At 40.8% G+C, this 27,842-nt stretch overlaps 1 protein-coding gene across 1 annotated transcript in view; it reads right to left on the bottom strand.

The window, feature by feature from the left end:
- The window catches only part of DCP2 (decapping mRNA 2), a 93,617-nt gene that overhangs the window by 57,525 nt on the left and 8,250 nt on the right, over window positions 1-27,842 (bottom strand). The gene's annotated exons all lie outside the window — the stretch shown is intronic.

The following is a 27,842-nucleotide window of genomic DNA, read 5'->3' as shown; positions in this document are numbered from 1 at the left end:
GCAAGAACTGCCTAAGCAGGACCTCTGCCTCCATTCTTGGCCTGCACAACTGCCCAAGTTTTATTTCCTTTTGTTCAGGTATGAGCAGGTTCCCGTCTTTTATCTTCTGATAGCTCCCCTACATCAGCTTCTGATGTATACTCAAACCCAAACTTGATGTAAGAGCCCTTTTACCATCTATTTTACTCTCCTGTTTTCCATCTTTGTTTTTTTGCTCTTTATTGGAGAACTCAAATTTTTCTTCCAGCCATCTATACAGTTTTTATTTTTCTGGAGTTTTCTTTTGTTTTTCAAATGCGTCTTCATTATGGTGTCATAGCTTTGCTTCATAGATTTCTAATCCCTATGAGGATATTAACAATACATTTTTAGGGGCACCTGGGTGACTCAGTTGGTTAAGTGATTGACTCTTGATTTCAGCTTAGGTCATGATCTTAGGGTTGTGATGTCTAGCCCTGCATTGGGCTCTGCCCTGGGTATGAAGCCTGCTTAAGATTCTCTCTCTGTCCCTCTCTCCTTCTCTAAAAAAACAAAAAACAAAACAAAAACCACATACACACAATACATTTTTAAAGTTTTCTAATTCTTGAATAGTCTCTTCTTCCTTTCAGCTGCTTTTTGCTATTAATTTGGTCTCCGTCTATCATATTGGAAGTTTTCTGGTAGTCTTCAACTATTCACTCATACTTAAGAGTACATAATTAAGGGCACCTGGGTGGCTCAGTCGGTTGAGCATCTGCCTTCTGCTCAGTCCATGATCTCAGGGTCCTGGGGTTGAACCCGCATCGGGCTCCCTGCTCAGTGGGGAGCCTGCTTTTCCCTCTCCTTCTGCCCCTCCCCCCACTCATGTGTTCTCTCTCTCTCTCAAATAATAAAAATAAAATCTTTTTATTTTTTTTTTAAAGATTTTTATTTATTTTAGAGACAGAGCACAAGAGGGGGGAGGGTCAGAGGGAGAAGCAGACTCCCTGCTGAGCAGGGAGCCCGATGCGGGACTCGATCCAGGGACTCGATCCAGGGACTCCAGGATCATGACCTGAGCCGAAGGCAGTTGCTTAACCAACTGAGCCACCCAGGCGCCCCCAAAATAAAATCTTTTTAAAAAGTACATAACTAAAAAACTGGAGTTAAGTGCTATAAAAGCTGATCGGAAGCTTCCAGCATGAAGGTGGAACTTGTTTCCTGAGGGCTTCTCTGTAGGGTGATCTGGCTGGGCTGTTAGTTGGGAACACATGACATCAGTAACTATAGGTCATTCTTTCCAGCTGGTCAAATTCTCTAAAGAGAAAATCCTTCCAGACCAAACTGGAAGTGTTCTAGGAGTCAAGTAGGAGAGCACAGGCAGGAGTATTCTGTTTGCTTTATTTAATCCTCCTGGCACACTACAAGTCTCAGTTTGGGTTTCCTAAGAAGCAGGCCCTGAGACAAGGATTTGAAAGCAAGTAGTTTATGTGGGAGGTGATCCAGGAAAAAATGGTAGCAGAGCAGGGAAGTGAGTCAGAAAGGAAAGAAAGCCAAAAAATGGATTATTATCAAGGGAGTTAGCACTGTGGGTAACTGGAGCTGATCCCACTGGAGAATTCTGGAGACCAGGGTAAAACATACACTGCCTACTGAAGGGGTGAGGAAGATGGGGTATTTATATACTAACTTCCATCGTCCTTGGTTACGGCATGTTCCTGGAGCTTACACCCCAGCCTGCCCCATGAGCCAGGAAAAGCCCTCATGGAAAGAAATGCAGATGCTAGCAGTTAGAAGTCCAGGCAGCATGGTGTAATGGATCTTTAAGTGTGGGAGTGAGCCCCTTGAATGGTTCTATTTTGCTGGATATGCATCCTATCTGTCTTAACTGAACTTCTTTTCTCTGGCTGGGGGTATCTTAGCAGCTATTTTTCTCAGTGGTCCACGTGAAGCTCAAGTCTGGTTTTCAGAGTACTCTAAATGATGGCAGTGAAACAACAGTGGAAGGCCCAGTGGTGCTTATCCCCCAGGGGCCAATGATATCTATGGAAAGAAGCAGGCTACCGGGCCCTTACCAAAGGACCTGGAGGAAGTCCTCCTGCTCCCTTATCGCTCTGAAGTTTCATCTTAGGGATAAGCTCTACAACCCTTTTTGAGCTCTAAGGGGCCTGCAGATCTCCAGGCTTCCATACAGTGCTAAACCAATTCCTTCACTGAGAATTCCACAGATGTCTGGGGGCAAGCATCTTTCAAGCTACTTTCCTGCCCATTCACCATCCCACCCCTGCCTCCTCACACACACATCTAGGAGCCGGACATGTGCACAGTAGAACAGCCCTTATGGCAGCCCCCTGAGCTGTGACTTCCAAAGAATTCAGGGCCTCATTCAAACCCAACTGCCCACAGGCCCCAGCAGCCTGTGGCTTGAGAAAGGCCGATAAATTGGAGCTTGAAATTAAGGGAAAGGGAGATGCTAGGCTTCTTAAATTATAATATAGATACAATTTTAAAATAATTGGGTTGATCAAAACCTTTGCCGTTTTATGCTATCTCATTTAGTCTTTTTAACTACATGGGATAGGCAGATAGAGATTTCAGTTCTGAGCTCACAGAAGGAATTCTGCTTTAGGGAGAATGACACAATAACAATTATTATTAATGTCTGTACAGCATGGTATAGAATAATATTCTTTCAAATACAATAATCCTTACAACAAAACAAGTTATCGCATTCTTTTTTTTTTTTTTTAAGATTTTATTTATTTATTTGAGAGAGAGAGAATGAGAGCGAGCACATGAGAGGGGGGAGGGTCAGAGGGAGAAGCAGACTCCCTGCAGAGCAGGGAGCCCGATGCAGGACTCGATCCAGGGACTCCAGGATCATGACCTGAGCCGAAGGCAGTCGCTTAACCAACTGAGCCACCCAGGCGCCCTATCGCATTCTTTAAAAAATACTTAATATGCTTATTGGCCTTCCTTTAAATTGAGTGAGATTAAGTCTGTCGAAGCCTATTCACATACCTTCAAAGTTCTTTTTTTAAATTTATTTTCCAGCTTTATTGAGGTGTGATTGACAAATAAAAATTGTACATATTTAAGGTGTTGTCCATTCAGGCTCCTATGACAAAAAATGCCAGAAATTGGGTGTCTTATAAACAACAAACATTTATTTCTCACAATTCTGGAGGCTGGGAAGTTCAAGATCATGGCACTAGCAGATGTAGTGTCTGGTGAGAACCCATCTCCTAGTTCATAGACTGTGCCTTCTAGGTGTCAGCTTACACAGCGGAAGAGGCAAGCTAGCTCTCTGGGCTCTTTTACGAGGGCACTAATCCCATTCATAAGGGCTTTACCTTCATGACGTAAGCATGAAGCCCCCACCTCCTAATACTACCACATTGGGCACTCGGATTTGAACACATGAATTTGCAGGGGGACACAAACATCAGACCATAGCAGATGTACAACATGTTGTTTTGATATATACTGTGTAATGATTACCACAATCAAGCTAATTAACATATCCATTACCTCAATAGTTACTGTGTGTGTGTGTGTGTGTATGTGTGTGGTAAGAACACTTAAGATCTACTCTGAGCAAATTTCAAGGGGAGGCTGACACAAAGGGCAAATATGTGTTGTTGTGTAAATGTTGACTTGAATCATAATATCTTTGTTAGTTGAAGGTACACATTTTGTTATGAGATGAATAAGTTCTGGAGACCTACTGTACAGCTTGGTGACTATAGCTAATAATGTATTATACACTTAAGGGGAGGGGCAGTTAAGTAGTTAAGTTCAAACTGGTCTGGGTGGTCTGGGGCTGTGGAGCTCCTCCTCCAGGCAGTCATTACTGCTTGAGGGGTAGCTTCGGTTTCCTTCAGGTCTCTTGCCTGAGTTAAGAGATAAGCTGGAAAGAAGGAAAAACTTGGAACAAAGGTGGCTGGGTACAAACAGGTGAGCAGTAAAGGTCAGGTCTTGGGTCTAGCTGGTGATAGAACTACTAGGGCCATCTCACCATCATCCTGAGGATAAAGTAACACATGCAGGAGGGCAAAGCTGAAAGACCTGTGGAGAAAAGGAGGCAGATTTGTCAGGAGCTCAGCTCAGCTGGGGTGGGGGTGGGGGTGGGGGTGGGGGTGGGGGTGGGGGTGGGGAGGAGGATGCGGGAAGAATGAGAGAGAGAGAGCACAATCCCGAGCACCGGGTCCCAGGTGGGAGCCAGAGTTGTCAGGTGTCAGAGTTGCCAATTAAAGCAAGAAGCCGAAAATGAGAGTTAAGCCTTTAATCAACTTACCATGATGGCTAAAACCAGAGAAAGCACTGACCCCTTCTGCTCCACTTTCCCATGGAACAGGGTCAGGGGGAGGTCAAGGGCCAGGTGGATCTCACTGAACAAAAGGCTCATGCAGTTTTATGGACCCTGGGAAAGAGGAACGAGGGGAAGTCTTAGTGTGGAAAAGTACTCCTCCTTCCCCCAGGAGGTGGCTTCAGTGAGGAGACTAAAGAAGACCTCTGCCAAGGCCTCAGATAAGGAGATAGTATTGGAGGACCTGGGGCTGGGAATGCAAACAGGAGAAGCATGGGAGTCACAGGGGCCCAAGTCCCTGACTGCCGTGCTCCCCAGAGACTGCAGTGTACTGGCTGTGTGGGGAGGGCAGTCACTCCCGGGGAGACCTGTCAGGTAAAGCTTCTGTGATTGCCTAAGGTTAGGCCCGAAAAATCACACGTAGATCTCTAACCACAAGCCAGACTCCTCAAGAACTGCTGAAGTGAATCCTGAAGCCTGTCCTACCTCTGAACTTATATGAACTCACACATGTCTCTTGGTTTCAGCCAAAGCTTTCTTTTACTTTGGCCCAAATCATTTCAATTGACATGTTCCACTGGGCATCCAGAGGCTCAAACCTGAAGCCTAAGAGTGAACCTTAGTTCCTGTCTTTCTCACACATGCACATGTCCAACCCACACTGAGTCCTGGCCAATCAACCTCCAAGATCCATCCCTTCTTCTCCACTTCAGCTTTCCCTACCTCAGGCCAAGCCTCCTCAACCTCAGCCGGACTGCTTCCACAGGCTTCTGAATGTCTCCTGACCCCCTTGCAACCCATTCTCCACAAAGCAGCAAGAGTGATCATCTAAACACATTAATTTGATCACTCTTTTGCTTAAAAGTCGTGACCTCAGGGTAGAATCCAATTTGTGTGCCATGGCTTGAGAGACTTTACGCGAGGGGCACCTGCCCGGCATTCACTCTCCTTTCCTCTCATGTCCCATCTTCATCTCTCACTACACTCTCGCCACAGTAGTCTCCTTGCAATTCATCACATACTCCAAGCTCTTTCTGCATACCGTTCCTTCTGCCTGGAATGCTGCCCACCCCTCCACAATTCCCTCTTTTGTGGCTTTCTGTACAGCTTAACATCACCTCCTCAGAAATTCTTCCCAGACCCCTCGATCTAAATAGCCTCCTCAATTTGAAAATTTCTCGGGCCATTTTTCTCCTCTCCCCACTATACTATAAGTTACAAGAAAAGCAGGGACCTTTTCTAACTTACGCATTGAATCCCCAGTGCTTAGAGGTGGGCACTCTCTAAACAGTTGCTAACTAATGTTTAGGCAAAGGAGTAAGTTATCACCAAGTATGTGTTGAGGTTACTGAGGAGCAGGTGGTGGGATGCAAAATTCTGTTATGTGTAAGTGTGAATCTATTAAAAAGAAAGTAAATCTGCTGTTGGATGAGATGTACTCATCCTAGCTTAGATGGGTTTTGTTACTTTGATTAAAGAGTCCTAATTAGTACAGAGCTAACTTGCTCTCTTTCTTTATGTTTGTGTATCTATGTAATAGATATATATTATATAAATATAATACAATATACATATATAATATAAATACATGTCATATTAACTTTGTATGTTAAGTACAAGAATATTATGTGCAAATATACATATGAAACAATTCTACACTCTAGAACTCTAGAACCTCTTCCTTCTCTTTTGCCTTCTCCTTCCTGCCCCTCTGTCACCTCTAACCTCCATGCTTTAATGGGTTTGCCCAGAATAGGAGAAGGCAGTTGGAAGAGGTGGGAATGAAGTTGCCAGACCAAATGAAAAAGCTTGGTCCACTGGTAAACAACCTTCTTTTGCGTAGGAACAAATCAGGAAAAAGAACTTGTTTCAGGATATTTCTTTTTTTTTAAATAAATCATTTCTTAATTTAAAAAAATCAGAAATATAATCTCTATAACAGTTCTTAAGAATTCTCTTCTTAATTCCTTGTCACGGATGAAGGGATTATTTTTGACTAAAATTTCAGAAACTAACACACTACCACCTTGAGTCTTTGAACAAATGTTGAGTAAGCATGCTGGAGGCTGGCTTGTTTCTCTTTAACTGAACTTGCAAGCATCTTAACTGGAAAAGATGTTTGTCTCATAGTATCTCTTATATTGCATTCTTTAAAAGAGAAGGTTCTGTTGAAACAACAAACAGATCTAAAGAGGTACTTCTCCAACCACGCGTTGTGAAAATAATCAGCTCAGTGTGGCCCCATTGGTATTTTACAGTCTGCATGGGGCTCAGAGCTCAGTTAGTCCAAACCGAGGCCCACCGCTGACAGGCCCAGGATCGCCTTCCCTCTTCCCAGAATATACAAGGAAACCAGAATCCAAAACAGGAAAAGTCTGTTTTCTATCTACCAGCAGGGGGTGTACATTCCTTTTTTTTTCCATTTTCAAATTTTATAGCACACTGCTGACTTACATTCTTAGCACAAGAGCAGGACTTGAAAACTGAGGCTTTTGCCATCTGTAGGACCTACTTCCGAGGAGTTGGTGTAATTACATTATTTTCTGGCTAAAGGATTCAGATCTCTGAAGAAACCTTTCCCACCTGTTCCCTTCAAGTTGCCAAATGGTGACCGCCTCTCACTCTGTTCGTTAGTTTTGTGTTGCAGTGCTAACAAATTACCACAGCTGTGGTGGCTTTTGAACATTACAGATTTCTTATTTTAGAGTTCTCCAGGTGAGAAGTCTAGCACAGATCTCACTGGACTGAAATAGAGATGTCAGCAGGGCTGTGTTCTCCAGTTGGGGCTCTAAGGCAGAGTACGCCTCCTTGCCTTTTCCAGCTCCTAGAGGCCATAGGCATTCTTTGGCTCCTGCCCTGCTTCCTCCATCTCCCAAGCCAGCAATGGCCGGTCGATTCCCATTACATCACATCACTCTGGCCCTCAGTCACATCTCTCTGTGACTCACCTCTGCTTCCTCTTCCATTTTTAAGGAACCATGTGATTACATTGGGCCCACCCAGATAACCGGGGACAATCTATCTTAAAGTCAGCCAATTAGCAACAGTAATTCCATCTGCAACTGTTTTCCTCCTTTTCCTTTAAGGCAACATATTCACAGATTCCAGGGATTAGGATGGACATTTTGCGGGGCATTATTTTGCTTGTTACATTCTGTATCCCTGCTCTGTGCCTATCTACCCTCTCACTTCCATCTCCAGGAATCAGTAACTACACATTTTTTCAGTACGTGGAAATTGCTAGTTTTAGTCGTTTGAAATTATGGAGTTTTATCTCCCTTGTTCGTGTGCTTGGGATCACAGAGTTTAAAAATAGCCTTTATTGAAGGCTAAAATAATATAATGTCTGGGATTTGCTTTAAAATAATCCATCCAGGGAAAAACTGCCAGACAAATAGATAAAATAAGACTAGCAAAAGGGTGGTAATTGTTGAATTGGGTAATGAGTACATGGAGTTTAATTATATTCTTTTATATATATTTTCAAATGTTCAGAATAAAACGTTTTCAAAAATTGAGACCTTCTTACTGAGAATTCAACTGGTTTCCCCCCCTTAATGTTTCTTCAATATTTGAAAGGAAAAAAATTGATGAGACTAATCGAAACTGCATACTATGTCATTTTTAAACGTACCAGTTTGAAATACAATTGACTTAAAAAATTATTGAGATATAATTTTACGATGAAATGCTGTTGACTTTTGTGAAATTAAACTTTTGATTTTGAAGAAGCTGTAGAGTCCCATCTAGCTGTGAGACGAGAGATGCGGTGGGCTCACATTTTTGTCACCACAAAGGCCCTTCATATCGCCCTTTATGTTGTCTGGATGTCAAATATTTATGACCTCTTCCAAATGAAAACCTTCTCAGGACTTCCCTGGGCCTTCCTCTCAGCTTTGTGTATCTTAAAATGGCCCACACCTATTTTTCAGAGCTGTCAAACCTACTGTATGACGGACATCCTAAAATGGTACAGACTAAATTTTAGGTACCATAGATGAGCTAGCAGAAGATGACTTCAAATAAGGGATTGAGAGCAATGCACGGGAGAGCAAAGAGGCATCTCGGAACTCACCAACCGTGTGGCAGCTGCCTTTTCCCCCATCCAGTCCCTTCCTTCCTCTCAGTTAAAGGGCTCATTGAAAAGCCTCTATGTTCTGGCCCTCTCACAGCTACCTGTGACAAGATGTGGCAACTATCTTTGGGCAAGGAGATGTAAGCACAGGGTGGCCGAGGACTTCTGGGAAGTTCTCAAAAAAAAAAAAAGTGGCAGGCTTTGCTTCACTCCTTTCTCTTTGTTCCTTCCTGTGGCCAGCAAGTGATCGTCTGGGCAGAGAAGCAAAATAGTAGATGCCCTGGTCTCTGAAGACCTTGGAGCTGCAAACCAGCACTGGAGGGCCTGTCTCTAGACTTCTTTTACTGAAAGAGTGATAAACTTATATCTTTTTTTTTTTTTTAAGATTTTATTTATTTATCTGAGACAGAGAGAATGAGAGACAGAGAGCATGAGAGGGAGGAGGGTCAGAGGGAGAAGCAGACTCCGCGCCGAGCAGGGAGCCCGATGCGGGACTCGATCCCGGGACTCCAGGATCATGACCTGAGCCGAAGGCAGTCGCTCAACCAACTGAGCCACCCAGGCGCCCTCAACTTCTATCGTGTTGAAGCCACAATATTGGGCTTTTTTCTGTTTTAGGCAGACAATAGTCCAAACTGACGTAGGCAATCTTCTTATCTAGAGACAGAGGCAGTTCTCATTTGAGGCTTGATTCTGCTCTTTTGATTTGGGAAAAAAAAAAAAATTCAATAGACCTTTTGATCATACAAAATCAAAGGCCCCAAAGGATTCCAGACAGAAGAGTTTGAGACTGTTGGAAGGTAAACAGCTCTGCAGAATGATGCAGAGTTGTACCTTCCTTTGAGCAGAGCTGAAGCTCTGCAGAAAGAGGGCTAGGATGGTAGAGAAAGGAAAAAGGAGCAGTCAGGAGGGTTCCCCTCATTTTAGAAGGAAAAAAAGGGGATAGTGGAGGGCCTGTACCCTGAGTAGAGTTTAGGGTCAAGGATTCCCACATGTATCATCTATTCTCTCAAAGATGTTCCTGCCACCGGGGGCCTAAGGAGAGTGACTGCCAGTGTAGCAGCCCTCTACAGAGACAGATCTAGAAGCCAGGGTATCAGTATGCATTAATTTTAAAGTGGATTTTTGGGGGGCACCTGGGTGGCCCAGTTGGTTAAGCGTCTGCCTTCAGCTTGGGTCATGATCCCAGGATCCTGGGATCGAGCCCCGCATTAGGCTCCTTGCTCGGCGGGAAGCCTGCTTCTCCTTCTCCCTCTGCCTGCAGCTCCCCCTGATTGTGCTCTCTCTCTCTCTGTCAAACAAATGAATAAAATCTTAAAAAAAAAAAAAAAAAAAAAGTGGATTTTTTTCTTTTCTGCTCCGTAATTTTCTTTGCTAATGTCCAAGCACAGTGAACATCTGTTTTGTTTTGTTTCATTTGATTTTTCGGCATCCATTTTCCCTCTGGTAGCATGAAGGTATTTTCCTTCAGGAGCTCTTCCTCCTCCACTCTCATCCCTGTGTTTGGGTGGATTTGACTCCCCACCCCCAACCCCTTCATTCTGGCTCTCAGTCTCCAAGAGCATTTGTCATGGTGATTATTTAAGGGATAGCTAGGAACCCAAGCCAAATCCAAAGACCCAATGCTGGGATGTTTGCTGAGCTTAATGGGAAAGAAATGCCTTCTTTCTGCTCAACTTGCTAAAGTGCTGGAACGTAAGCCCAGAGATTCTGTATCTTATGCAATGCATGAAGAGAAAAACAGCATGAAAAAAAAAGTTATGAGACAAAGAGACGATTGGCAGGAATTGAGCAATAGTCCAAAGCAAGAGGGCAAACTTGGGGGTGGAAATGGGAGCCTAGACCCTGCTACTTTGGCATTGAACAAATGATCTCTGAAACCTGAAGAACTCAAGAATGTTCCAGTTACAGTAATAAAATCAATATATCATGAATGAAATATGATATCTTCAGAAAAACTGCTCACAAGTCCAAGTGGGAAGAGCTGAATCAGACAGTTGGCTAACATTACTTACATCTTCAAAGAAAACAATGAGTCAACAAGGCATAGAGGAAAAAGCCTGAGAGAAATCAAAGATGCTGAATCTGGCACTGCCTCTCCAAATCCCAGAGACTGGAGACACACTGAGTAGCCAGCCTGACTGTTTGCTAGTACTTCCATATAATGGCACTGAATGGACCCTTAACCTTTAAGTGTCACTCACCTTGGGCTCTGTGTCAATTCAACACTCTTCAAGCAACATTAAGATGATAATATCACAGGGTGCCAGGGTGCCTGGGTGCTAAGCCTCAGTCAGTTAAGCAACCAAATCTTGGTTTCAGCTCGGGTCATGATCTCAGGGTCATGAGATCGAGCCCCACATTGGGCTCTGGCTCAGCACAGTCTGCTTGAGATTCTCTCTCCCTCTTCCTTTGCCCCTCCCCCAACTTGCACGCATACTCTTTCTCCCAAATAAATAAATAAAATCTTAAAAAAAAAAGATGACAATTACACATCTGATGTGCTTCCCATTAGCACTATTAAGGCTGATGCAGGGCCCTGCAAAGGAGATGGGGGGAGTCCAGAGCAAAACCATTTGAGAGAAGAGAAAGTCACACTACAGCTGGGAGGCCAAGTCCAAGGATCAGGTCTGGATGGTCCTAAACAGAATCAGAATTTGGGGAAAGGGTGTGGAATTGGAAGGGGGGTTTTGGGTGAGGGGCTACACTTTCTGAGTCAGAGACACACTAATGAAAGATCAATTTGGGGGGCCCCTGGGGGGCACAGTCAGTTAGGCGTCCGACTCTTGGTTTTGGCTCTGGTCGTGATCTCAGCGTCGTGAGATCGAGCCCCATATCCGGCTCTGTGGTCAGTGTGATGTCTGCTTGAGTCTCTCCCTCTCCCTCTGCCCCTCCCCTGCCAAATAAATAAATCTTAAAAAAAAAAGATCAAAGTTGGAAATGAACAAAGAGATTTTGGTAATTGTTCTAATCAGCCTGGAAAGGTCTGCATCTAGCCTTTGTTGGCTAGGGCTGAAGAGTGGAGCTGATCTGAGAGCAGGGAGCCAGGTGCATAGGAACAGGGCCCTATTCTTGGTTCTAGTCCTTTACATGATAGAAAGTTCCCTGCCCACTAGGGACCAAACCTCTATTTCATTAATGTTAGAAATACTATTTTAAAATTCCTTTGTTCTAAAGCTTTTTCCCCTCTAAAAATGCAAATGTCCATGAAGAGAGTTAATACATTAAACATTACCCCTCATATTTACATTCTTACTCAGAAATTTCTTTTTTTAAGCAAAAATTAAGTGCCCTCTATTTTATTACTTAAAAGAGTTTCATTGTTTCTACTAGTAAATGATTTTCTAAAAGTTAATTTTCCTAAGTTTGAAAATGAAAAATTCATGCAAATCAATGAAGGAATCATGCTGGAAATAAATAACATATGTAATTTTCATGCTTAAAAAGCCCAAGCCATGAAATTATTAATATGCAAAAATGGATTGTTAATTTCCATACATTTGCCCACATATGTATTACTGTTTTCATGACAACGGGGTATGTGAACCATAAATTTATACTTTCCAAAATTATATAAGTCTTAAAGATTATCTACATCTGGCTTTGAGTGCCATTTCTTCAGAGGTATTTGTTTGGGGAAGAATAGCAAATAATGATCAGCAGGCAGACTGCCAGTTTTCAAAAGAACTGCTGGTTTGGCCGTGTTTCAGTACTTACATTAAAGACTGTTTATTTAATTTTCTACAGAAGAGAATTTGCATTGCTAAACTTGGAATATATAGTACGAATCCCTAATTTGGGTAAAACACCCATTCTGCCAGAGCTCTGTAATTAGAAAACAACCATAAAAGCTATACAAAAACATATGCTAGTTTTCACAAATTTCAAGCTTTATTTGCAAAGCATCAGCCCACTCTACACAGGTGCTACGCCTATCATGAATTATTGCTTAAGCTTATGTTCCTGGTCCTACTTCTCTCCTCTCTCTTCCCTTCTCCTGGCTGACTCCATCCCCCTGCTCTGAGCAAGTTAACCACCTCTGTGTGCCCTTGCATACCTTCTACCTACTCTTTTAATTAGACAAACTCATATACGTGGGGATTTCTTCATTACTGTTTTACAAAATAAAGGGAGGGTTATAAAATTTTTTGCATTTCCTTTCCCAGTAAAAATACATAGTGGAAATCTCTCCAAGTCAATTGATAGAGAGCTCACTCACCCTTTTAGCTGTATAATAGCCTGCGTTGCTTAATCTTCCACCATTTAGTCAATTATTTCCTTAGTGAAGGTCATACTTTGTTTCCAATTTTTTGTCCCTAGAAAAAGTGCTGCAATAAAATAATACATGTTCTCATGTAATAGTGCCTTTATTTGCAAGGACCAGCAGGAGGAAGATGATTGAGGCAAAGGTATGCATATTTTTCATTTTATTTTAAAGATTTTATTTATTTATTTGAGACAGAGAGAGAGTGAGCAGGGGAGAGGGGCAGAAGGAGAGGGAGAAGCAGACTCCCTGCCAAACAGTGAGACTGATGCAGGGCCTGAGATCATGACCTGAGCCGAAGGCAAATGTTTAACCGACTGAGCCACCCAGGCGGCCCTGCATATTTTTTATTTTAATAGGTGGTGCCAGATTGCGTTGCCAATGGTGTGTACTGAATTCACAGCTCCAAATGCAGTGTATGAGCCAGCCCTCTCCTGTACTCCTGCATTCATCGCGGCTGCCACTAGCCATAGGCATTATGCTCTTCTCAATTATCGCATCTTGGTAAAAAGTGTTGTTTTTTTTAAATGTTCATCTTTGTTAATTTTATCTCGCACACATACACACACACACACACAAGAAGTTCTGGATCAGGGTTAGATTCCTAACACTTCACAGTAAATAAGTGAGCTGCCCCCTGGCCCCGCTCTGGTCCAGCTATTGTCTCTCTCACTCCTGTGCTGGCCTCCTTTCCATAGATGCACATAGACTTTTCTTTCACCCTAACAGATGAACCGTACCTAAGCTGGGGGAGGTTTCTTGGGGAGGGTTTGTTGTTATTTCATTTGTTTGGTACTGTCTGTGGATTTTACTTCATTTTCCCTAGCTTCAGGTTTTTAAAGCAAAATGTCATGCCAGGCTGATATTTTTCCTTTTTAAGTAAATTCTTCTTTCTATCCAAAGACTCTAAAATTAGTACTTTGACATAAAATAAAATAAAATAAAATAAAATAAAATAAAATAAAATCAGTACTTCAACTCTTGGAGTTCAGGAATTTTACCACAACATGCTTGTATGTAAGTAGATATACCTGTTGTTGTTTTTAATCAATCTGACCGGAATTCAGTAAGGCCTTTCAATCTTCAGATTCAAATTTTCTTTCCCTCTGAGAAATTTTCTTCCTTTTTTTGTTCCATTATTGCCTCTCCTCCATTCCTTTTTTTTCCTTCTGGTAATCTTGCATCTCCTGCATCTGTCCTCCATATCTTGAATTTTTTCACCATTTCTATTGCTTTTTTTCCTTCTCTCTGTATTTTGAAATCTTTCTTCCACTTTCCAGACCACTAACTCAGGTTCCAACATTACCATCTTTTCTTTATTTTTAAAAAAATTTATTTAAGTACTCTCTGCACCCAATGAGGGGCTTGAACTCACGACCCCGAAATCAAGCATCTCACACTCTTCTGACTGAGCCAGCCAGGCAGCACATTCTTTAAATTTATCTACTGACCTGTAAAATGAGAAAACTATGCTTAATGCTTTCAGACATTCTCTTTCACGCTATAACGGAAACTTGTTAAAGTCTCTTGCTTTTTTGGGGCACCTGGATAGCTCAGTTGGTTAGGCGTCTGCCTTCAGCTCAGGTCATGATCCCAGAGTCCTTGGACTGAGCCCCCAGTCGGGCTCCCTGCTCAGTGGGGAGCATGCTTCTCCCTCTCCCTTTCCCCCTCCCCCTTACTTGTGTGCGTGCGCACGCACTCTCTCTCAAAATAAATGAATAAAATCTTTAAAAAAAAAGTCTCTTACTTTTCTGGTGGTGGCTCAAACTATCATCTTTCTCCTACAGCACTTTGCATTTTGTGAGGAGTCGTCTGATGCATTAGTTATCTATTTGCTGCAAAACAAATCATCTCAAAACTTTGTGTCTTAAAATAATAAGCATGGATCATCTCTGGAGAATTCAAATGGAATAAAAGGGAGCCCAAGAAAAGTAAAAGTTTCCTTTCTGCCTCAGAGATCCAGTTCCATCTACCCATCCACCTACCCAGAGATAACTGTATTTTACAGTTAAAAAAATTTCTAAGTGTATATAAAGAAATGTTTTTGCCTTTTTGTTTTGATAATTTCAGACTTTAAAAAATCATAAAAATAGTACAAAAAACCACATATCCTTCACCTAGAACTTTGCAAATATTAGCATTTTGCCACATTTGTTTTATTATTCCTTCTCTGTCATATATATATATAATTTTTCTCTCTATGTAGTCTCTTTTTCATACACACACCATACATATATATCACACATTTTTTTCTGAAAAATTTGAGATTGGATTGTAAATATGATGCCTATTTACATCAGTGTGTGTTTCCTGAAAATAAGACAATTTTCCCTTATAAACATAGTATAATTATAAAAATCAAGACAGTAACATCAATTTGATACAATTATTTAATCTGTAGACCTTATTCAAATTTTACTAATTACTCTACTAATGTCTTTTATATATCAGAAGAAAAAGAATTTTTTTCTGCTCTAGGATCCAATCCAAGATCACACATTGCATTTAGATGTCATGCCTTTTTAGTCTCCTTTAAATTGGAAGAGTTCCTCAGTCTTTTTCTGTAGATAACATTTTTATAAAATCACAAATAGAATAATTCTATTTACATTTATGTCCCTTGTCTTTTTCCCTTACTAATCTAATTTTTCATTTCAATACATATGCATTATCTCATTCACTTCACTGACTACACAGTATACTGTATCAGTCAGAATGATCTAGTTTCTGTCATGATAACAAACACCACCAGAATCTCAGTGGCTTAATGCTGCAAACATTTATTTCTTGTGTATGGGACAAGCCTCCCTGTGAAGGCTCAGTGCTCTGGCTGCTTCTGTCTCATGACTCTTCCCCCCAGTGTGTGTTTCTACAAATGCTGTACCAGAAGAGCATGGAGAGCCTCACATGGACTCTTAAAATCCTTTTAAAATTTCAGAGGACAAAGCAAATCACATCAGCATGCTCACCCTCAAAAGGGCAGAAATGTATTCCTTCCACGTACCCAGAAGAAGGAATCAAGAAATAATGGCAAGGACTGGTATTATCCACCACATGTATCATTGAATGGGCATACCATAACTTATTTAAGTAGTCCCTTACTTATGGACATTTAGATTGCTTCTGGGTTTTTTTCCAAAACCGTTATAGATTTATTTTTGCACACTTGTATGAGTATATCTACAGTATAAATTCCAAGAAATGGAATTGCAAAAACAAAGGGAATGTGCATCTAAAGTTTAGGCTGCCATTTTGAGCTTTGTGCAAGATGAGTGAACAGAGGGAGCCCGACAACAGGGATAGAGACAGAAAAACAAAAGAAAGAGATGGAAGACAGAGAAAGTAGATTTCAAGACTGACTTTCCATTTTACAAGCCCTTTGAATCTTGACTGTTCATGTCTATTAAACTGCAGTATGTGTTCAATAAGCTCTTGTTTTCACTTTTGCATGTTTGAGTGGGTTTCTGCTACTTGTCATAAGTTGCACCACAGTTGGAGGGGACAGAAAGAGGGATGGCATAATCATTCCTCTCATTTCAGTTTCAACACAGCAAAGAGTTGGGACAAGGAAAGAGCTGAGCACTCAGTTATCATACCAAAGTTTCCCCACTGGACCAGTGTTTTGTAAGCTGAGCTGCTTTTAAATCCAGTGCCAATGGTTGATAAAAGTGAAGCTTACCCAGATCTGAAATAAGAGTACTGCCCAAGGAAAGTCTTGATTTTAAATTCCATCTCAGGATAAGTTCTCATTTTTGAAAACCCAGCTCAGATTCCACTTCATGAAGGGTCGTCAATTGCTACCAGAGCTCATCCTGATCTCCAATTTTTCTAAATCTTTTTAACACAAGACATACAATCAGCCCACATTTGGTTTTATGCTGTTCTCTGTTTGTCTTACTGCTAGAAGGAATTGTTAAGTTCTTTGCGTGTAGAGAAAATATTTTATATCTATTTTGAATTTCCTAAGAACCCTGTGGATAAAACACTTAATAAAGGTGCAACTCTTGACTGATTGCTTCTACCTAAGTTATATAAACCTGGCTTAAGTTGAGTGTATTTATAAACCATAAATAAAATGAAGGACAGCTCAGCTAAAACCAACATGTGGTTCCCATCTGCCACATCTCCCAAGGAATATAGATTATTGCTTTAGTGATATAACTGCAGCAATTCTGAAAACGGACAGCAGACTCCTGTGTGTACCATTCTAGTGACTACAGACCTTTTTCTCAGACTTGTATCAACTTAAGTAAGCCTACCCACATTTTCTATGCATATTTATAGAATATGACACTGTCACTAATCACTCTGTAGGTTTATTTATTTTAAAGTATTGGAAGCCTCTTTCCCCCTTTCTTAGACAATCATTCTATAAATGTTGGTGTATATCATTCCCCTGCATTTTTTCATATTTTTACCATACTACTATGTATCCATAAATAATATATACTATTGTTAGGGGTGCCTGGCTAGTTCAGCTGGTAGAGCATGTTTCTCCCGATCTTGGGGTTGTGGGTTCAAACCCCATATTGGCAATAGAGCTTATACACACACACACACACCATTGTTGCACATGCATATTTTAAGTCATAAATGTTGTCATACCCTTATTATTCGGCAACCTCCCTTTTTCTTCTTCATAATAAATACTTGTAATTTATCTCATGTTAATATGGTAACTCTAGATCACTTAACTATCTAGAATTTCATTTCACAAACCCATTTTCCTGTTGATACACATTTAAGTTACTTTGAGTTTTTCCCAGTTTCAAAAAAATGCTGCAAGGAAATGTTCTGGTACATATCTACTTATGCACATACACAGGAGTTTGTCTATGGTATATACCCGACAAGTGGAATTCCTGCATATGCGTATCAATTTTGATAATGCCTCCATTTGATAAATGGCTCTCCAAAATGGTTGTAACATTTCAACTCCCACCAGTAATACGTGAAAGTACCATTTCTCCCGCATCCTCCCTTGATTTGTGTTAATTTGGTCTGCCACAATGAACAGACTTTTAATAAGCCAAGCCCTGCCCTGACCACTGTGTGGCTTTTGGGGATCAATATCTTGTGATCTACCAGGTGGGAAGCTCTCATTCCTTTGTTATATATCAATTCAATCAAGCTTATTAATTTTATTTCTTTTGGCCGGCTTGATCTATTAATTAAAGGGTTGTTAAGATCTTCCCTCCTGATTATGATTTGGTTGAAGATCCTTCTATGGTTCTTGCTTGTTCTATCTTCTGGTAAATTATTCTTTTTTATCAAACAGTTTTACTTGTTACCCCAAATGATGCTTTTTATCTTGGATTCCATTTGTTTGCTATTAATTCCATTAAATACTATTATTCTTCTGCATATTTTTCTTTTTCATTTGTACTTGATCATCACATTTTCCCTTTCTTTTATTTTCAAATTTCTGGATGGTTTTAAGTGTGTTTCTTATGTATGTATGTATTTAGCAATCTCTATATCCAACGTGGGGCTAAAACTCACGACCCTGAGATCAAGAGTCGCATGTCACATGCTCTACTGACTGAGCCCCAGTCAGGCACCCCTTAAGTGTGTTTCTTGAACTAGATATAAATTTATTTGCTTGCTTGCTTATTAATCAAATGGGATGCTCTTTTAGTAAATGAGTTCTATCCAATAAACTCAAACAGTGATCCTGGTGTATTTGGATTTATTCTACCATCTAATTCATGTCTTCTCTTTACGATCCTTTTCCTTTTTCTCCTTTATTCCTTTTTTCTCTTCTTTGGGACTGACAAAGTCTTCTATATTCTTTTTCCTCCTTTGTTGATTTTGAAGCTATGCATTATATTTCTATTTTTTAACATAAATATTTAGCTCTACATTTTTCCTACAAAGTCTTGTTATTCAATGATTTTTTCTTTCTCCTAAATAAGACATAAAGTTAAGCATGTTTTAACTACCTATTAAGCACTCCCATATTGTTTTTTAAACCTCAACTTAGTTTTATAATAATTATATTTATCTACTTAAATTATAATTTTTAAAAAGATTTGTTTATTTATTTGAGAGAGAGAAAGGGAGACAGAGAGAGAGAAAGGGAGAGAATCTCAAGCAGACTCCATGTTGAGTGCAGAGCCCGACGTGGGGCTGGATCCCAGGACTCTTGAGATCACAACCTGAGCTGAAACCAAGAGTTGGATGCTTAACCAACTGAGCCACCCATGTGTCCCTACTTAAATTATCATTATCTGTGCTCACTATTTTTTCTTCCATCTAATTTTTCCCCCTAGGTTATTCTTCCTATTGCGGTATATCTTTTAATAGGTCTGTGGTTATTAAGTTCTCTTATTTTTGTATATTTCATCTTTCTAAACATGTATTTTCATCAAGCATTTATGCTACCTTTCTTATACAGTGTAAGCTAATTAAGTCGAGGAGAAGCTTTCCATTATGGAAGTATTTTGTCAACTAAATAAAGAAGTAAAAATTTAATTTAAATATCACCATTTTGAACTTTATAATGGATTAATGGATTAATGACTGCTTGCATCACACAGAGAGATAATCAGCTATTACATGTCTCCTACATGGCACCTACAAAGAAGCTGGACCCAAAATTATACCTGAATCTGATCAAGTCCATAATCCCATTACCAGTTAGAAAATGCAGAAGAACTGGGTAAATTACATGGGAATGTGATTAGCAAAATCCAGATGTGAGAAACTCTACAAGACAAATCAAACAACCCAGTTTCTTCCAGAACTAAGTTGTAAAGAAAAAGGTAGCAGGCGGGCAAAAGGAGAATGGAGGGGTGCTTGGAGAATTGGAAGAAACTTAAAAGATGTATACTCTTTTTTTAAAATAGTTTTTATTATTATTTATTTATTTGACAGAGAGAGAGAGAGCACAAGTAGGCAGAGCGGCAGGCAGAGGGAGAGGGAGAAGCAGGCTCCCCACTGAGCAGAGAGCCCGATGCGGGGCTCGATCCCAGGACCCTCGGATCATGACCTGAGCTGAAGGCAGACGCTCAAACTGACTGAGCCACCCAGGCACCCAAAAGATGTATACTCTTTACAAAGCAAGTTAAATTATAGGGCTTAGAGTTGTCTTGGGTGATAGACTAGAAAGATGATGACCATAAAAGTGAAGATGTGGTTACTTTTAGGTAAAGGGAAAGCATTGGGATTGGGACAGGGTACATGAAGGACATCTGGGGCACCTGGGGAGTGGACCCACTTGGGATATAGCACAGAACAGGTCCAAGTCCCCAACCCTCAGGGAGTCTGCATCGTATTGAGAGATATAAACCAATAAATGTATAATAATACTATGACAGTCAGTGATATTAGTGATAAATGCTCAAAAAAATATAAAGTATGATTGATCCCAAACCTCTAAATAAGTGACAACTGACTTTCACTCCTAACATTAAATATATGGAAAATGTAATTATTTGATAAAGCCAATAAGTAACATAATTTTTTCTAATATATGGCCAATTAAGAGAAAAAGATAAAGAGAAAAGGAAGGAAATGAGAGAAAAAGAAATAGAATCATAAAACGCAAGGCCAAAGATGATACACAGGGAGAGAGATACCCACAAAGGTGTAAAGGAACATGCACAGCCCAGGGCCAGAATTTTATGGAGTAAAACCCTTTACTACTGCTACAAATTCACGACACTGTGTAGAGACAAGGTATGATCTCTTGGAGCTTCCCTTTCAGATGACAACCAGTCAAGGTCTGGAGGACCTATGTTGGCCCTAAAGTTTGGTCCCTATTTTGATCCAAACACCCTGGGCTGAAGTGACACTTTATGACCACATTTCTGAAAACAGATTTTGTAGGGAAAATAAAGGTGGAAGGTGAGTATCTGCCACAGAAGAGTATCTGCCGCAGAGGTGCCTGAGCAAACCCCCCAATTTAGCCAGGACTGGTAACTACATGCCCCGCAGTCCCCTTTCCTTGCGGCCAGGCAGGGTCACAAAATGGATGCACAGAATGCAGAACGTGTCTCCCTCTGTTCACCTTGGAAGGTTCATTTATAGCTCATTTCTCTGGATGCAAAAAGGAAGTCAATCTCACTACCTACAGCAGTAACAAAAATGGCAACAAAATGACTGTGGTTTTTAATTTCTTCCCTTTGTGGCAGCTTCAGTTTGTCCTGTTATTACTGGGTTTATTAGAAATAACTATCCAAGTCAATAAAACCACAAAAAGTTATAAGCCCCATCTCTCTAGAAAGAAGGATCCTAAATGCAGCCATAATTCACTTCAAATATATATAGTTTATGTACATTACATTATATACATACTTATATTATGTAATAATTGTATAATAATATCATAGCTATATTTTGACTTACAAAGATAGGGAATATTAACATTAGTTGGCAGACTGAGAGGACAGAAGGTCATCAGAGCAATAATCCACCATTTAGCAGTACGACCTCAGCCAAATGCTGTCTCATAAGTTTTCCAGTAATACTGATTTTTCCTCTTTGTAACAAAAACAGATTCTTATCTTGGTTATAAAAATATAAAAAAGTAACACATTAAAGTAACGGACCAACAGCTCTGGTAAGCGCTGTGAATTGTGCAAGACTGTTGAATCTCAGATCTGTACCTCTGAAACAAATAATGCAATATATGTTAAGAAAAAAAAAAGAAGAAGAAGAAGGTAGCGGGAGGGGAAGAATGAAGCGGGGGAAATCGGAGGGGTGGACGAACCATGAGAGATGATGGACTCTGAAAAACAAACTGAGGGTTCTAGAGGGGAGGGGGGTGGGAGGATGGGTTGGCCTGGTGGTGGGTATTGAGGAGGGCACGTTCTGCATGGAGCACTGGGTGTTATGCACAAACAATGAATCATTAAACACTTCATCTAGAACTAATGATGTAATGTATGGGGATTAACATAAGAATAATAAAAAAAAAGGTAACGGACCAACAAACATATAAAAAAGTGCTTCAGAGGGGCGCCTGGCTGGCTCAGTCAGTAGAGTGTGCAACTCTGGATCTCTGGGTTGTGAGTTGAGCCCCACATTGGGTGTAGAGATTACTTAAAAATAAAATCTTTCAGAAAAAAAAAGAAGGTGCTTCAGAAAAAAAGTAATACAAACTCCTTATTTTAAAAACTTAAACACTAGAGGGGCGCCTGCGTGGCGCAGTGGGTTAGCGTCTGACTCTTGGTTTCAGCTCAGGTCGTGATCTCACAGTTGCGAGATTGAGCCCCCCCAATGGGCTCCGGGCTCAGCTTGGAATCTCCTTGAGATTCTCTCTCTCCCTCTGCCCCTCCCACTCATGCTCTCTCTCTTTCTCTCTGAAGTATATAAATAAATCTTTAAAAACTTAAACAGTAGAAAAAGTAGCAAAAAACTAAAAAAAAAAAAAGGAACAAAAAACTAAAAGTCACCTGGGGCGCCTGGGTGACTCAGTCGTTAAGCGTCTGCCTTCAGCTCAGGTCATGATCGCAGGGTCCTGGGATCGAGTCCCACATCGGGCTCCCTGCTCGGCGGGAAACCTGCTTCTCCCTCTCCCACTGCCCCTGCTTGTGTTCCTGCTCTCGCTGTCTCTCTCTCTGTCAAATAAATAAAATCTTTAAAAAAAAAAAAAAACCTAAAAGTCACCTGTACTCTCCCAACCAAGAAATCTACATACCCAGACTTTTCCGTTTGCCTATAAATATGTGCACACGTGTGTGTGCACGCGCACACACTCACACACAAACACACACAGTTTACAAAAGCAGGATCACTCTAAACATGCTGTTTATAATCTTATTTTCTTACTTAATATATCATAGACATTCCTGATATGTTATAGAATGGAAAAGGAAGTTACTGAATTATACATTATGTTCAGGTATGACTCATATTTTAAGAATTCTCTATGTTTTAATTTATGTTTAATTTATGTAATTTATGTTTAATTATGTAATGCCTTGACTTCAGGGTTGTGAGTTTGAGCCCCATGTTGGCTGTAGAAGTTACTTAAAAATAAAATCTTAAAAAAAAAGAAAAAGGCTTTTGTAAGTTTATATCTAGATATAAATATAAATCTAGATACACTGATATATGATTTTGTTTGCACAGGAAGTGACCTGGCAGGGTACAAACTGAATTTTTAAACGGGATGAAAGGGTAAGTAGAAGGAACATTACATTTGTATTTTATTTTTATTTTTAAGATTTTATTTATTTATTTGAGAGAGAGAGTACAAGCAGGGGGAGCGGCAGAGGGAGAGGGAGAAGCAGGCTCCCCACTGAACAAGGAGCCTGACATGGGGCTCGATGCCAGGACCCTGGGATCATGACCTGAGCCAAAGGCAGATGATTAACCGACTGAGCCACCCAGGCGCCCCAAGAAGAGTTTTGATAAGAGAATTAAAAGAGGAAAGAACAAGGAGTACTGGGATACTGGACATATGGGCTGTGTAAAGGTAAAAAAAAAAAAAAAAGTCGAGAGAAGTAAGCTAAAATTTATACATTTCTTTGGGCAGGAAGTGCATCTTGTTCATCCTCAAGCATCATGCTTAGCACATGACAGCCACTATGTAGATATGTGTAAAACGGATGAGTCAGTGGGTAAGCAGCTCTGCTCACCTCACAGCTTTGCCAATGAGTTGTTCTGACCAAAGCTGCAGTCTCAGGGCTATTTTGGGGTGACCACTGCTCTGCTGTTCTGACTTACTTTCCTCAGAATTGCTCATATAGGATGGGATGCCAGAACCTCATTGCTAACAGATGTTAGTTCACTGCTGTAACAAACAACTGTTAAGTGCTAACACATTTTGCATTGAGGTAAAACAGTAAGATGTCTATTTATACAGGATAAATGTCTCCCTATAGAATAAAAAGGGATTATTATCATCAGATGTTTGGTCAGGTCAACAAGGAGTTCTGCTTCCCACTCCTCATGGGTCTGATCATTTCAAAACTGACCCCACTGGGGAAGTATGGGGAGCCTGGGGGACAAGGGATAAACAATGAATCTTTCCCCACTGTTTAGTTTTTTTCCACTGTTGGTGTTTATGAACTTACTATATAATGTAGCAAAATGATGACTCAAGCACAGTCACCACTCCCGCAACTCCTGTTGGATCTGAGGAAAAGGGAGGAAAGCTGATGGAGCAGGAGAGTGTTTGCTGCCAGCAGAGGAGAGGGTGGGGGTAGAAAAAGAACAAATAGTATATCATGTAAGAGCCAAGTGGAGACTTTCTTACTGATAACAATTTTTTCTTTGGTGATGAAAAAAATATATTGTGTTAAGATGCAAAAGTTTATGTCAAATCCTCAATGATGGACACCAAAAGTTGCTATGGCAATTACCTCCTTTGAGATTCATAAAGCTTGGACCTTGTCTATCTTGGTTCCCAGGGCACCTTCAGTGCCTACCAGATAGTGGGTACTCCATAAATAACTGTTGGGTGGATGAGTGAATATTTAATACTGAGGATTCATTATTCTTCTGAAAATGAGTAGAAAACCTTTAACAAGTTAAATCTAAATAATTGGGAAGGGACTTCAAGGGTAGAGGAGTATATTCTGGGATCTGTTTTATGCCTGACAAAAACAGCACTGACCATTCCTTGGTCTCAAACTAAGTCACCCTGAAAAATCTACCCATCTCCAATTGTTCTCTATCAAAAGGTCTTAACCTGGGGCTGTCTACTCCAAGTAATTATTCAGATAATTTTTACTGGCAAAATCCTAAGATAGGTGCTTCCCTCTCCACTTTGTTGTCAGTGTAGATGTGATCTAGGGCAAGTGAAAAGAAGCCATGTTATATAAACTGATCAGGGTCTCAGTCTAAGCTGATTTTTTTTTTCCTTCATTCTCCTGTGAATTAGTATGAACTAGAGAAAGTGATTTGAGGTAACTCTACAGGATAATTTGTTTTTAAAAGATTACTCTGAGGGCGCCTGGGTGGCTCAGTCGGTTAAGCGTCTGCCTTCGGCTCAGGTCATGATCCCAAGGTCCTGGGATCGAGTCCCACATCGGGCTCCTTGCTCAGTGGGGAGCCTCTCTCTCTCTGTCTCTCTGTCTCTCTGTGTCTCATGAATAAATAAATAAAATCTTTAAAAAAAATAAAAGATTACTCTGAATTGAGCTAATGTTATTTTTCTGTCAATTAAGATAACTGACCATCCTCCACCTCATTAAAATATGCTCTCAGATCCTTCAGGCACACAAATTGCTTCATACAAAATAGATGCTCAGTATACATTTTCGTTTTCCTCCTCCTTTGCCATAATCAAATTACTGATGAAAATGTGCTTTTATTTCTTCTAGGGTATTTTTATTTTCACAGATACCAAATCCTGGAATCAATGGAATGAGACAAGAGGGAGGAATTTTAACCATCAACTCTTGCGACTGTCTACTTCATTTGTATATGAGTCTTCTGGGTTAGCTAAAATCTCAGCATACTCCATGAGGGAGGCAATCTTCAGAATGCTTTACAGGGAATATGTCATTTCCCCCAACAACGCTATGAGGTAATATATTAGCCCATTTAGGCTGCTATGACAAAAATAGACGGGGTGACTTAAACAACATTTATTTCTCATGCTTCTGGAGGCTCGCAGACCCAGGATCAAGGTACCAACAGATTCCGTGTCTGGTGAGGGCTCACGTCCTGCTTTACAGACAGCAATCTTTCCTCGGTGTCCTGACATGGTGGGAGGGGTGAGGGAGCTCTCTGGTGTCTCTTTTATCTCATCATGAGGGCTCCACCCCCATGACCTCATCACCCACTAAAGTCCCCACTTCCAATTATCATCCAATTTGGGGTTAGGTTCAACATATGAATTTTGGGAGGACACACACATTCAGCCTATAACAGGTAGATACTGACATTAGCTTTATGTTATAGGCTGAGGAAAGTGGGCCTCTGGAGGGTGAGAATTTTCCTAAAATCACACAGCAAGTAAGAAATGGAGCCAGGGCATCTGCTGTGGGGCCTGTGCCTTAAGCCTGTGCCATGTCATGGGTGGGCTCTCAACATGAGGGAAAGGGCTACACCGGTTGATTAATCTCAACACGTGCATTCTTTTCAGGGACCTTGAGGCTGGTTACGGATCCCCCATCTAAGGCCGGTGTAGGAGGCAAAATAATGACCTCCCAAAGATGTCCCTACTTGTAATATCCAGAACTTGTAAGTTTGTCCCCTTACACGGCAAAAGGAACTTTGCAGATGTGATTAAGGTTATGGACCTTAAAATCGGGAGATTATTCTGGATTATATTGGTGGGCTCAACTTAATCACACGAGACCTTAAAAATGGAAGTGGAAGACAGATAGATCAGAGAGATGAGACCAAAGAAAAAAGAAGGGAAATTTCAAGTATGAGGGGGATTCAAACCACTGCTGCTGGCTTTGAAAATGAGGAAGGAAATGGGGAGCTCAGTCCTATAACCACGGGGACCTGAATTCTGCCAACAACCCCAAATGAACAAAAAAAACCCCTGATCTTCCCCTGAGCCTCTAAAAAGGAATGCAACCCTGCTGATGATAAGTTGATTTAGTCCAGTTAGACTTGTGTCAGATGTCTGATGTAGAGAACGGCAAGATAATAAATTGTTGCTGTTTTAAGCCACCAAGCTTGTGGTAATTTGTTGCAGGAGCAATAGGAAATTAATAATTGGTTAGTTCCTTTATTCAAGTTAACTAAATCCCCCTAATGCCTAGTCAGGAAAGGAAATGCACAAAATTGTCTGACTCTGGTCCTTCTCTTACATGGAAAGAAAAGCAAAAATGCATGAGGCCAAGCTGGATTGTTCTCTGTGGTTTGAGCCATATCCCAGGGTCAGTGGACACAGTACCACCCCGGTATGGGTCTAAATGCCATGGTTTGTCCAGAACTGGATTAACTGGTCTTGAACCTAGAGAAACAATCTCTCAGTGACTTCTTTTCTATCTGTCTCCTGTGCAATGCCATGAGAGACACGAAAGGGTGAATTAGAGCGCACTTTTATATCTGGTGAAAATCTCTAGATTTCTGTGCAATAGCAAAGACATACGGTATTTGATTTCAGAATAAAAATACTTTGCTAAAGAAAAGGATATTCCCAGGTTGATTTATTCTCAATTGTGCGCAGTAATTTTCTAAAATGCAACCTCCTGTTTGATCAATGGAGACCTATAATAAAATGCTTTGTCTATATTTTTAGTAGAAAAGGTTTAAGAATCAGACAAGTGAAAAATCAAAACAGAACTCAAACGTATTCAATGAAGCCCCGTAACGTTCATGTCTTCTTTCTTTGAATACTCTTTCTTAAGTTACATCCAGGCTCTGCATTTTCCTCTTGTTGCCTGGCACATCTGTGTCTCAGGTTTTCTTTGCTTTGTCTTTCCCCTCCTTATTTCTGTCACATCACCCGCCATCAGCCTCCTCCGGCAACAGGAGAGAGATGTGCCAACCAGGCTGTGTCTGCAGGGGCTGAGGGCCTCCTGACTGGGCAGCTGGCTGCCTCATCAGTGCCCGGCTTCAACAAAAGCCAGGGTCCCCTCCAAATGTGTGGGTTGAGGGAGGGTAATAAAGAGACTACCTGGGAGATTATGCACATCTTCTTCCTACCATATATGACAGAACGAAAGTGCATTCATGACTTCAGATAGTTGTGAAATTTTCTTAACCTGAAGAGAGGCTTATGGAGAAAACAAAAGTGACCCGATCTCAGATCTTTGGCAGAGTTTTCTTCTGTAGCCCATGAAAGATACAGCAGTAGCATTTGCATCATCCCAGGTTGGTTTGACTTCCTTCTTAGGAATTGCCAAAGTCAACCTGTCTCAGGCCAGCTTTCTCCATGGCCTTCCAGACAGAGACCTGGTCTGTCTGGTTCCCAGGTCTGGCAGCATCTGGCACATAGGCTTCGCTCTATAGATATGAGCGTGTGAACAGCCTGGGACCTATGGTCAAGTTCTCATCTTCTGCATCTCTTTCTCATCCATGAAAGGGGGTCTAACCTTTGTAGAGATGACTGGATGACCTAAGAGTCTCATACTCCCCAGACTGATAGTAATTTCTTAAAGGTAAGATTTATGCAGTATTCTTCTATCTCAATTTTAATATCTAGCTGTGCTTTTTTTCCCTTAACTTATTTAACACTTACTTTGCATTAGGCATTCTTCCAAAAACTTTGCAAATTATAATTTATTTAATCATTATGACAACCCTGTGAAGTAGTTACTATTGTTATCCCTATTTTATGGATGAGGCAAGAAGCACAGAGAGGTTATGTAACTTGC

Source organism: Mirounga angustirostris, unplaced genomic scaffold, assembly GCF_029215605.1.
Source record: "Mirounga angustirostris isolate CCGP_5_RB_7025 unplaced genomic scaffold, mMirAng1.0.hap1 SCAF_7, whole genome shotgun sequence".
Lineage (NCBI taxonomy): Eukaryota > Metazoa > Chordata > Mammalia > Carnivora > Phocidae > Mirounga > Mirounga angustirostris.
The sequence above is the reverse complement of the archived record's forward strand: the minus strand, read 5'-3'. Positions and strand labels throughout refer to the sequence as shown.